Below are 11291 nucleotides of genomic sequence, written 5' to 3' on the forward strand. Positions count from 1 at the left end.
CCATGGTCGACATGAATGAGTTCGATTCCATTTTTATTATTTTCATCGATGATTTAAAGTTTTGATTTCTTTTTAAAATATGCAGCTCCAGTAACTTCAGACTCCTTTACTCATTGTTAGAAATGCGTGTTTAATAGTCAATCTATTGTTTTTATTGTTTAAATTATTTCTTTTAATTCATTTAGTATCAGTACCCCTTCATACAACAAAACAAGCAAATAGCACGATCATGAATAATAATATGGTGGCGCAACTGGCAAAGTGATTCGAAGTAGAATTAGTGATTCGAAGTGGTTGGGCAAAGTGATTCGAAGTGGTTGGTAGCATCAAGGATGAAGCATGAGCATGAATTGAAATATGAGGGAAGGGAATGAATCCGAATGTTCATTTCTATTTTTAGCTCTTTTTTGCATGGGTTCATCCTTCACGTGTGTTCACTATCCCCGAAAATGATCTGTATTTCGCTGGTCTTTTCGGGGAAAATTCGTTAACGAATTATCCCCGAAAAGACCAGCGAAAACCAGCGTGGTCGGGAGCTTGGGCTTGTACCAACACGTACATCGGCGTGGGCGAGTCCTATAGTGGTGGTAGGAAAAAATGATGGCTCTGTACGCATTTGCTTGGATGGAAAAGCTTCAATAAATAGGTACCTTACGGTTGAACATTACCCATTACCGAGGATTGATGATATTTTGGCAAAAATTGCAAATTGGAAATGCGTGGAATGCGTCAATTTTTGTCAGTGTGCATCAATTTTTGTCTCGAAGGCACCAATTTTTGTCTCATGGTCACAAATTTTTGTCTCTTGGTATTTTTTTGTTATTTTAATATTTTAATAATTGCAGAAAGCACAACAAAATTAGAGTGGTTATACAATGCAAAGGAATTAATTCAGGAATTCTGTTTATTTCACATAGTTTTATGTTTTATTTATAATAATATCAAAAAAATTTAGAGAAGATTAATCCTCGATTATTTCTTCATTTTGGCATCGTGGCAAATCTTCTTCTTCTTTTGGCTCAACGACAGTTGTCGATCAAAGCCGGCCTGTACCACAACTTGTGGGCTTGGCTTTCAGTGACTTATTGATCCCCCCATACCAGGATAGTCAGTCCTACGTATGGCGGAACGGTCCATTTGGGGCTTGAACCCATAACGGGCATGTTATTAAGTCGTACGAGTTGACGACTGTATTACGAGACCGGTAATCGTGGCAAATAGTTAAATAAATTCCTAAAATAGTTCTCGCAATCCTTACGGTTTATGTATCATTGTACTGCCATTTTCGATTGAGGAGTACAAAGTATATTCATTGTTCAAAAGCAATCAGCTGTGTTGATCTACGTACCTGAAATTTAGTCAAAAATTTTGAAACATTTTCCTTAAAATTCCAATAAAATATTCATAAACCACAGATTTTTATTGAAATTAAATGTTGCTACAATTAAATAACCCTAATTACGCGTCAAATCAGGTAAACTCATGTTGATATATAAAGAGGCAAAATTTCATGAACAAGCGACAAAAATTAATGACCATGAGACAAAAATTGGTGCCTTCGAGACAAAAATTGATGCGCACTGACAAAAATTGACGCATTCGAGACAAAAATTGATGCACACTGTCAAAAATTGACGCCTTCGGGACAAAAATTGATGCACACTGTCAAAAATTGGTGACTTCGAGCCAAAATTTGACGGCAACGGCTGTATGTTGCTGACCTTGGGTGGAGCGTCGCTGTATAGCCTCATATCAAAGCTGGTGTTGCCTGAACAGCCAAAAACGCTACAAGAGCAACTGGAACAGAAAGTCAACGTAGTAGCGGAACGGTTTAACTTCAGAAACTGTCTGCAAAAAGATCGGTCGGTTGCAGAGTACATCGTTGAACTAAAAGCACTCGCACAATCGTGTAAATTCACGTGCTGTTTAGCACAATGCTTGCGAGATCAACTAGTAGCAGGTGTTCGAGATGAAGGATTACGAAAACGTCTTCTACGAGAGTCGGATTTAACATTCGAGAGTGCAGAAAATATCGCCAGAACGTGGGAAGCTGCAGATGAACAAAACAAAACGTTTGCAGCGAAGGAGAAACCGAGGGAGATGGCGGTGATAAAGTGTGCACCAAAACGAAGCGTCGGTCTGAAAGTGCACTACTACCGTGGAAGTAGTACACCTATACATCAACAGAGCGGTGTGGTTGGTAGCATCAAGGATGAAGCATGAGCATGAATTGAAATATGAGGGAAGGGAATGAATCCGAATGTTCATTTCTATTTTTAGCTCTTTTTTGCATGGGTTCATCCTTCACGTGTGTTCACTATCCCCGAAAATGATCTGTATTTCGCTGGTCTTTTCGGGGAAAATTCGTTAACGAATTATCCCCGAAAAGACCAGCGAAAACCAGCGTGGTCGGGAGCTTGGGCTTGTACCAACACGTACATCGGCGTGGGCGAGTCCTATAGTGGTGGTAGGAAAAAATGATGGCTCTGTACGCATTTGCTTGGATGGAAAAGCTTCAATAAATAGGTACCTTACGGTTGAACATTACCCATTACCGAGGATTGATGATATTTTGGCAAAAATTGCAAATTGGAATGTTTTGCAAAATAGATCTAACAGGAGCGTATTTACAAGTTAAGCTATCGGAAAGCTCTCAAAATGTGTGTACGATAAATACACATAAGGGTTTATATAAGTACACTAGAATGCCATTTGGAGTACAATCAGCACCTGCAATATTTCAAGCTATAGTCGATCAAATATTGTTAAATACTAAAGGCATTGCGTATATAGACGACATACTAGTTGGTGGAGAAAACGAAAAACAATGCAATGAAAATTTATGTGAAGTTTTAAAGAAGTTAGAAATGCATAAAGTGAAGATAAATGAAAAAAGTAGGATTTTTTAAAAACTGAAGTAGAGTACCAAGGCTAAAAAATATCAAATCACGGAATAACACCGAATGAGTCGAAAGTAAAAGCGATTATTAAAGCACCAGTACCATCAGATGTAATGCAATTACAAGCGTATCTAGGCATGATAAACTACTACAGCAGGTTTTTGCCAAATCTAGCAACAATACTAAGTCCAATGTATGAACTTCTACGCAAAGAGAAAAAATATGAATGGTCAAAGGAGTGTCAGGAATCATTCGAGAAAACAAAAGCAATGTTAGTTACCAACAACATTTCAGTAGCGTTTGATCCAAAAAAACCTGTCATATTAGCAGTGGATGCAAGTCCTTACGGGTTAGGAGCAGTGTTGTCTCATGAAATTGGAGGGGTAGAAAAACCTATATATTTTGCTTCAACAACTCTTTCTCAAGCACAGAGAAATTATGCTCAGGTTCATAAGGAAGCATTAGCTGTTATTTTTGGTGTCCAAAAATTTCACAAGTACATTTACGGCATCAAATTTAAACTGGTAACTGATAATACAGGTGTCAAAGAAATATTTAAACCGTCAATAACAACATCTGCTATAGCAGTAGCTAGGCTGAGCCGATGGGCATTGTTATTAGCGAATTATGAATACGTGATAGAGCATAGACCAGGGAAATGTATGAATCATGTGGATGGGTTAAGCAGATTACCCTTGGCAGAAGTTTTAGAGATAGAAGATGAATTCACACAATTGAATACGATGTCGTCTTCCTCAATTGTAGATATTGAGTTGGTCAAACAATTCCAAGAGTCAGATAGTATTTTGCATAAAGTCTACATAAATGTGAAGTACGCATGGTCCAATAATGTGAATTGGGAATTGAAAGATTATGCTAAAGTTCGCAACAGTTTAGCAATCGAAGATGGAGTGTTGTTTTTCAACGATCGAGTAGTAATACCAGATAAGTTAAAAGATAAAATAGTCAGTCTATTCCATGAAAATCATGATGGGTTAGTAAGAATGAAAATGTCAGCTAGAAAACTCGTATGGTGGAAAAATATGGATAGAGATTTTGAACAGTACATAAAAGCATGTCAAGTCTGTCAGTGTAGACAAATCGTACCAAAATAAATAGTCACAACGAAATGGGTACAATGCACGCGTTTGTTTCAGAGAGTGCATATCGATTTTTTCTTTTTTGAAAATAGTACACTGTTCATAATAGTCGATAGTTTTTCCAAGTTCATGGAGGTTAAAATTATGAGAAGCACTAATGCGGAAAATGTCATAGAGATGCTTGAAATATTTTTTGCATGTTTTGGATTGCCAGAGGAAATAGTGTCAGATAATGGTCCTCCTTTTGGTTCAGAAAAGTTTTTGTCATTCTTAAGAGCAAAAGGTATAAAAGTCAATAAGTCCCCGCCGTACCACCCACAGTGAAACGGGTTGGCCGAGATAGCGGTTAGGACAGTAAAAGATAGTCTTAAAAAGTATTTGTTGGATACGAGATTAAAACCATTAATTCTACAAAGGAAGCTGAATCATTTTCTAATCAGTTATAGAAACAGTCCATGTACGGTAACTAAAGTCACACCATCAGAGAGAGTATTTTGTTATGTACCACACACATTAATAGCAAAAGTAAATCCTATAAAAGGACATGAAAGACAAGTCTCAACGAAGGAAGAAACAAGAAAGTAAGTCCATGTGATAAAAGATCAAGATGAATATGAAGAAGAAGAAGAAGTGTATTATAAAAACCACTTTAAGGAACATATGAGATGGATTCCAGCAATAGTCAAAAAGAAAATAAGTGGTTTAAGATACTTGATTAGTCTGAATGGAGTAATACGTATGGTGCATAAAAACCAAATAAGGAAAAAGGATAATCGAATGAATAAGAATGTAATCATAACACCAACAAGTGTAAATATTTCACATAAAAGGAAAAGGAGTGAATCAAGTCCTCCGCCGTTAAGACGATCAAAAAGATTAGAAGGACAACCAAGATTGAAATATCCAAGATAGAAGTAAACTTCGTTTAAGGGGGAGAATGTAGTGTCTAAGTATAGGTATAGCGTAAGCGTATAGTGTAAGCGTTAGAGATAAGTATATCTATGTATATGTAAGGATAGGAATAAATCGTCAGTCATAAAACAGTACTCGATTAAGCAACACGCAACTCTATAATATCCAGGTCCGCCCGTCATTAAGTTTCACTAAATAGTGGAGTTTACCTAGACGTTCCTTAATTGTCCCAAACTCCCACTTGTTTCCGTGAACGTATTCTCGAGCTGTAACTTTTGATCCAGTAGTGAATGCACGTATTTTAGACTGAACTTCATTTGAGTTTGGATCGTTTGATGGTATCATGAGATCCAGCCATGAACGGATCTGACGACCAAACACTAATTTTGAAGGTGAAAATCCGGTGGCTGGGTGAATCATTTTACGGTATGAGAGCAGTATATTGCAAATTTCACTGTGAACTTCCCCTCGATCACATTGTAGCGACATTAGTTTAGATTTCATTGTTTGTATAAATCTTTCAGTCTGTCCATTAGTGGCTGGGTGGTACGGAGCACTAAGTTTATGAGTAATTCCGTTTAGTTTAAGAAATCTTGAAAATTCTGTAGAGGTAAATTGAGGTCACTCACAAAAACAGAAGGTAATCAATTCTTACTTTCTTACTTATCCGGCGCTACAACCGCTTTGCGGTCTTGGCCTGCCTCGGGAGTGTCCGAAACCGCTCACGGCCTCGCGCCTTCGTCTGCCAGTCCGTTATCCCGGCCCTAATGGCGGACGCCTCCACGCCATCTTGCCACCTCAATTTGGGCCTACCAATTTGGGTATACGCTGTACGACAGTGAGGTCGCCGTACATCTCGTATAGCTCGCCATTATAGCGGCTCCTCCATTGTCCTTCCACACATACGGGGCCAAGTATCCTTCTGAGCATATTCCTCTCGAACGCGGCTAAGAGGGCTTCGTCAGATTTGGACAGTGTCCATGTCTCAGAGGCGTATGTGAGTACTGGTACTATATAGGTACTATATAGTCCCAGCTTCGTCCGTCGCGACAGGTTCTTTGAGGTGAACTGCTTTTTCAGGCTGTAGAATGACCGCTTGGCAGCCAGCATCCTTGCGCGCAACACAGCTTCCATGCTATTGTCGTTGCTGACCTTTGACCCATGATAGGTGAATTGTGGGACGACGAAGAAGGTAATCCATAAGTACTGAAAAACTCCCGACACAAACAAATTGTCGTTTCCGTAGTCATGTTTTTCACAACGTAGACCATAGGCCACTCCGAGTATGCGTCAATGAATATGAGGTAGTAAAGTCCCATGAATGGGCCAGTATAGTGCGCATGAACACGCTGAAACGGTTCCGTAGGTATTTCCCAACAATGAAAAATAACTTTGGGAGGGTTAGCCTTTGCAGCCTGACAGGAAGTACAATCGTTGACCAGGTTTTCGATGTCTCTGTCTATGCCTTCCCACCAACAATAACTCCGAGCAAGTGATTTGATTCGTGTTATACCGAAATGTGTTGAATGGAGTTCTTCAAGCACCTTTCTTCGCAATGCAGGTGGTATGTATACTCGGCTACCACGCATCAAGCAATGTTTATGTAAGTTGAATTCTTCCTGATTCACACCAAATCTATGTTTCTCTTCAACTGAGTTTCCAGTTCTCAGGGCACGTAGCAATTCGCGAACATTTACATTTAGGGTAGCTGCACTCAATTCATCTACAGTCAGTGGGAGTGCTTGTATTGCATTTACCTCGACTACCTCCGGTTCTTCAATTTCCTATTCAGGGTCAGTAGTTGAAACCGGTAGGCGAGACATAGCATCGGCATTGAAACATTCCGACGAACGGCAATGTCGTATCTTGTAATCGAACGCCTGTAGGAATGCCGCGTAATGCTGCATGCGCAATGCGGACATAGTAGGAAGTCCTTTAGATTCCGAAAAGATCTGGCTGATAGGTTTATTGTCTGTTACCAGAATAAATTTGCGACTGTGAAGGTATTGATGAAACTTGCGAATACCAAATCTGATCGAGAAGCCTTCTTTATCGATCTGAGAATATTTTTGTTGCGTTCGAGTAAGGGTCTGAGATGCGTACTGTAATGGCCGTTCAGTTCCATCAGGATACTGATGAATAAGAACTGCCCCAACTCCGTATGGGGACGCGTCAGTAGCTAAAACTACCGGAAGTGACGGGTCATAATGTACTAAAAACCTATCAGATTGCATCTCCCTTTTTACCAATGTAAACGATTTATCACAATCAGCACTCCAAACAAATGGAACGTCATCTTTAAGTAAGTTGTTCAGTGGGTACAAAATAGTACTGAGGTTAGGGAAAAATCTACCATAGTAGTTAATGAGTCCAACAAAAGTCCGCACTTGCTCCTTATTTTTAGGAATAGGCATGTTTTGTATTGCATCAATCTTTTCGCGAAGTTTGTGGATTCCTTGCTTGTCCACCATGTACCCGCAGTACTCAATTCGATCAGAGAAAAAGTCACACTTTGCTCTATTGACACGTAACCCATATTTATCTAATCTGTTAAGTACTTCCTCAAGTCTAAGTAAATGCATTTTTGTATCAGGACCAGTAACGCGAATGTCATCAATGATGACAGTAACGCCAGGTATTCCCCGAAAATTTCCTCCATCAGACGTTGAAAAATTGCAGGTGCGGATGCAACTCCATACATGAGTCGAGTGGGACGAAACAAATCTCTATGAGTGCTCAATGTAAGTAAGTCCCTATCCTGTTGTCGAACTTCGAGTTGTAAGAAAGCTTGCGAAAGGTCCAATTTTGAGAATGTCTCCCCTCTCGAAACAGTAGCAAAAAGTTCTTCGACCGTCGGAAGAGGATGTTCATCCACAAGTAAGTTTGGGTTAAGAGTAATTTTGTAATCGCCGCACAAGCGCACTCTGCCTCCAGCTTTCAGCAACAACAGGTTTCGCCCATCCTGAGTGGTTCACTTTTTCCCATATGCCTTCTTTCACGAAATGATCAATTTCCTTATCAACCATACTGCGTACTGCAAATGCCACTGGCCTAGCTTTTATGTATACTGGTTTTGTATTTTTCCTAACAGTAAATGTAGCTTGTATTCCTTCAATTTTACCTACACGTTCATCAAAGACACGTGAAAATTTTGTAAGTAAATTATTCAATGCATTAGTGGTGGACTGATTTTTGCCACTACAGTAGGAAACTGAATGTGTACCTGTTTGGAATACACGATTGAAATCTAAATTCAAAGCAAGTAGCCAATCATGCCCTAACAACGGATGTCTACTAGATTCAACGCCTACAAAATCAACTTTTTGCACATCACGAGCAAGTGGCTACCGCATTGTTTTGTTTTGATGATCTGGCTGACAGGTCGATTTGACAGAATGGATTGCTGCATTTTCAGTAATTTGTTTTACTGATATTCAGTGAAACGACTAATTTGACACTTATTTTACTGATTTTCAGTAATATATGTATTACTGAAATGCATTCAGTAAATTGTTTTACTGAACATCAGTAAAAAAATGACATTTATCCTGAAAATCAGTAAAATATTCTAATACTGAACCGTTTCAGTAAAAAACTTTACTGAAGCAGGATGAGAAAATTTGCTGTGTAATGTTCCTTCAGTAGAGCTACAATCTCGTCGTACGTTTTCGTATGTGGCTCAGCATTTTTCAGCTTATTGCACAGCACATCGTATGAAGTGTAGCAGAAAATCGCGTTTATCGGCTTCACGCACGTGGTAAATCCGGAATGAAATTTGTAGTCGATTTAACCATCGGTCAAAGTTAGATGTAGCAGGATTGAATGGCTCGAAATTGAATGTAACTGGTACCATAGCACCATTCACAGCAAGCATTCTGCTTCAGTTGATGACAATGCTACCATCCGCTGCTTTTTAGTGCTCCAAGCAGTAGCTTCCCCATAGACTTTAATTAAGCAACCTGAGGTGGAACACCTATCCATCACATCTGTTGCCCAATTTGCATCTGCAAATCCAATTATTTCACGACATGTAGGATCGCTTTTCTTGTAAATTAGCCCATAGTCAATTGTGCTCTTCAAGTAGCGAAGAATCCTTTTAGCATGTTTCCAATGTTCTTCCCCGGGATTACTCTGGAACTGACTGAAGTAAGAAACCGCAGCACTTATGTCAGGACGAGAAGTTATTGTCAAATAAGTGAAACAGCCGATCATCTCCCGGTACGGCTTGTTTAGGTTTTGATCGATTTTTGACTTTTTCAACTGTAGGTTCGGTTCCATTGGAGTAGATATTGGGTTACATTCTTCCATTCCGACACGCTTCAATACAGCATTGATGTATTTCTGCTGACTCAGTTTCATGATTCCATTCATTGGCTCTCTTTCAATGCACAGGCCTAAGAACATTTTAGCCTCATCTAGATCTTGCATTTTGAATTGATTGATTAACATTTGTTTCACGGTTTTGATTTTCTGAAAGTTCTTTGCAATGATAAGCACGACGTCAACATACAACAACACGTAGACAGGACCAAGTTTGCTTTCTCGTATATATAGACAGCTATCTTCCAAGCATTGACGAAAACCACAACGTGAAATGTGTTCTTTGAAACATTCATTCCACATCTTAGATGCTTGCTTTAGACCGTAAATGTATTTGTTGAGTCGACATACTTTATCCCCCTCCTCAAATCCTTTAGGTTGGCGCATGTAAATTTCTTCTTTCAATGTTCCGTTGAGAAAGGCAGATGTTACGTCCATTTGATGAACAGCATAATCAAATTGGTTCGCTATGGCAAGCATTGAGCGTACAGTCGACATTTTTACTACAGGTGCATAAGTTTCCGAAAAGTCGAAACCATATCGCTGTGTGAAACCTTTGGCGACTAAACGTGCCTTTCGTTTTTCCACGGTCCCATCCGGTCCAAATTTGAGACGAAAAACCCATTTACAATCCACTGGTTTGCGTCCGATTGGTAGGTCCACCAATTCCCACGTGTTACTTTCAAGAGCAAGCGATTTTAGCTCTTTATCGATAGCTAGTTTCCATTCAGGCCAATCTGCTAGTTTTTTCAACTCATCAATACTGTCTGGAATATTTTCAACAAAATTTTCAGCATTCAATGCATAGGCAAAACACAAATAATCGTCCAATTTTGCAGGAGGCTTACAAACTCGACCACTGCGTCGAGGAAGATCGCTTTCTTCCTTTTCAAGAGGATCTTGGTTTACGTTAAATGAATTATTTTCTGCATCATCTAATGTATCTTCTCCCGTATCGATTTCTACTGGTGAGAACGGCAATGTTTGCTGAAATTCTACGTCACTTTCAGCGAGATCAATGTCAGTTGCAATTGGCATAACCGATGGTCGTTGAATGGATTCCATTACATTTTCAGCATGATTGGAGGCAGCCAAGGGGGTGTAAGGTCCAAGTAATTGACCATGACGGAGATTGACATTCTGATCTTGGGTATTATTGGCTTCATTGCTCATATGCCGCTGTTTTACTGATATTTCTTCGATAACAACATCTCTAGCGATAAATATTTGCTTACCATCCCATAAGCGATAACCACCACCGCCATAGCCAACAAAGTGACTGGTTTTGCTGCGAGGTTCCAGTTTGCTACGTTTTTCTTTCGGGATGTGGCAATAAGCTTTGCTTCCAAAAATACGAAATCGAGATACATCCGGCTTATGCCCATACCAGAGTTCACACGGCGTTTTATCGGAATTCAGTGCTGCTGTGGGGCTTCGATTCAGGAGATAAACGGCCGTCAGAACCGCCTCGTTCCACATGTTTTTCTTCAGATTCGAGTCAGCTCTCATAGCTCTGGCTTTGTTAAGAATAGTACGGTTGAATCTTTCGCTGACCCCATTTTGCTGGGGAGTATATGGCACAGTAAATTCCATTTGTATGCCCTTCATACGGCAAAATTCCATAAATCTCTGACCCACATACTCTCCTCCGTTGTCACAACGTAAACGGCTAATGGTGCTGTCGAAATGAGCTTCTGCCATGGCAATATATGTTTGAAAACAATCTAATACATCGCTTTTCGCGCAGATGAAATAAACTACACAGAAATGTGTGAAATCATCCAAAAATGTTACAAAATAACGTTTTCCGTTCCATGAGGTTGGGTTCATATAACCACACACATCGCTATGTATCAATTCAAGCGGTCGGAAACTACGCGGCAGTTTATGCTCCTAGAAAGGTTGGCGCGTCTGTTTACCTTCCATGCAAGGACCGCATATACTACCCAGTCCATCTGTTGTGTTAATAGCTTCTTTCTTCAGTGACAATCCTCTGACCATTTCGTCAGAAATGACCTTCATTAAACCATGCTTGCCTATGTGTCCGTATCTTCTATGC

This window comes from Anopheles gambiae, chromosome X (assembly GCF_943734735.2).
Source record: "Anopheles gambiae chromosome X, idAnoGambNW_F1_1, whole genome shotgun sequence".
In the NCBI taxonomy this organism is placed as follows: Eukaryota; Metazoa; Arthropoda; class Insecta; order Diptera; family Culicidae; genus Anopheles; species Anopheles gambiae.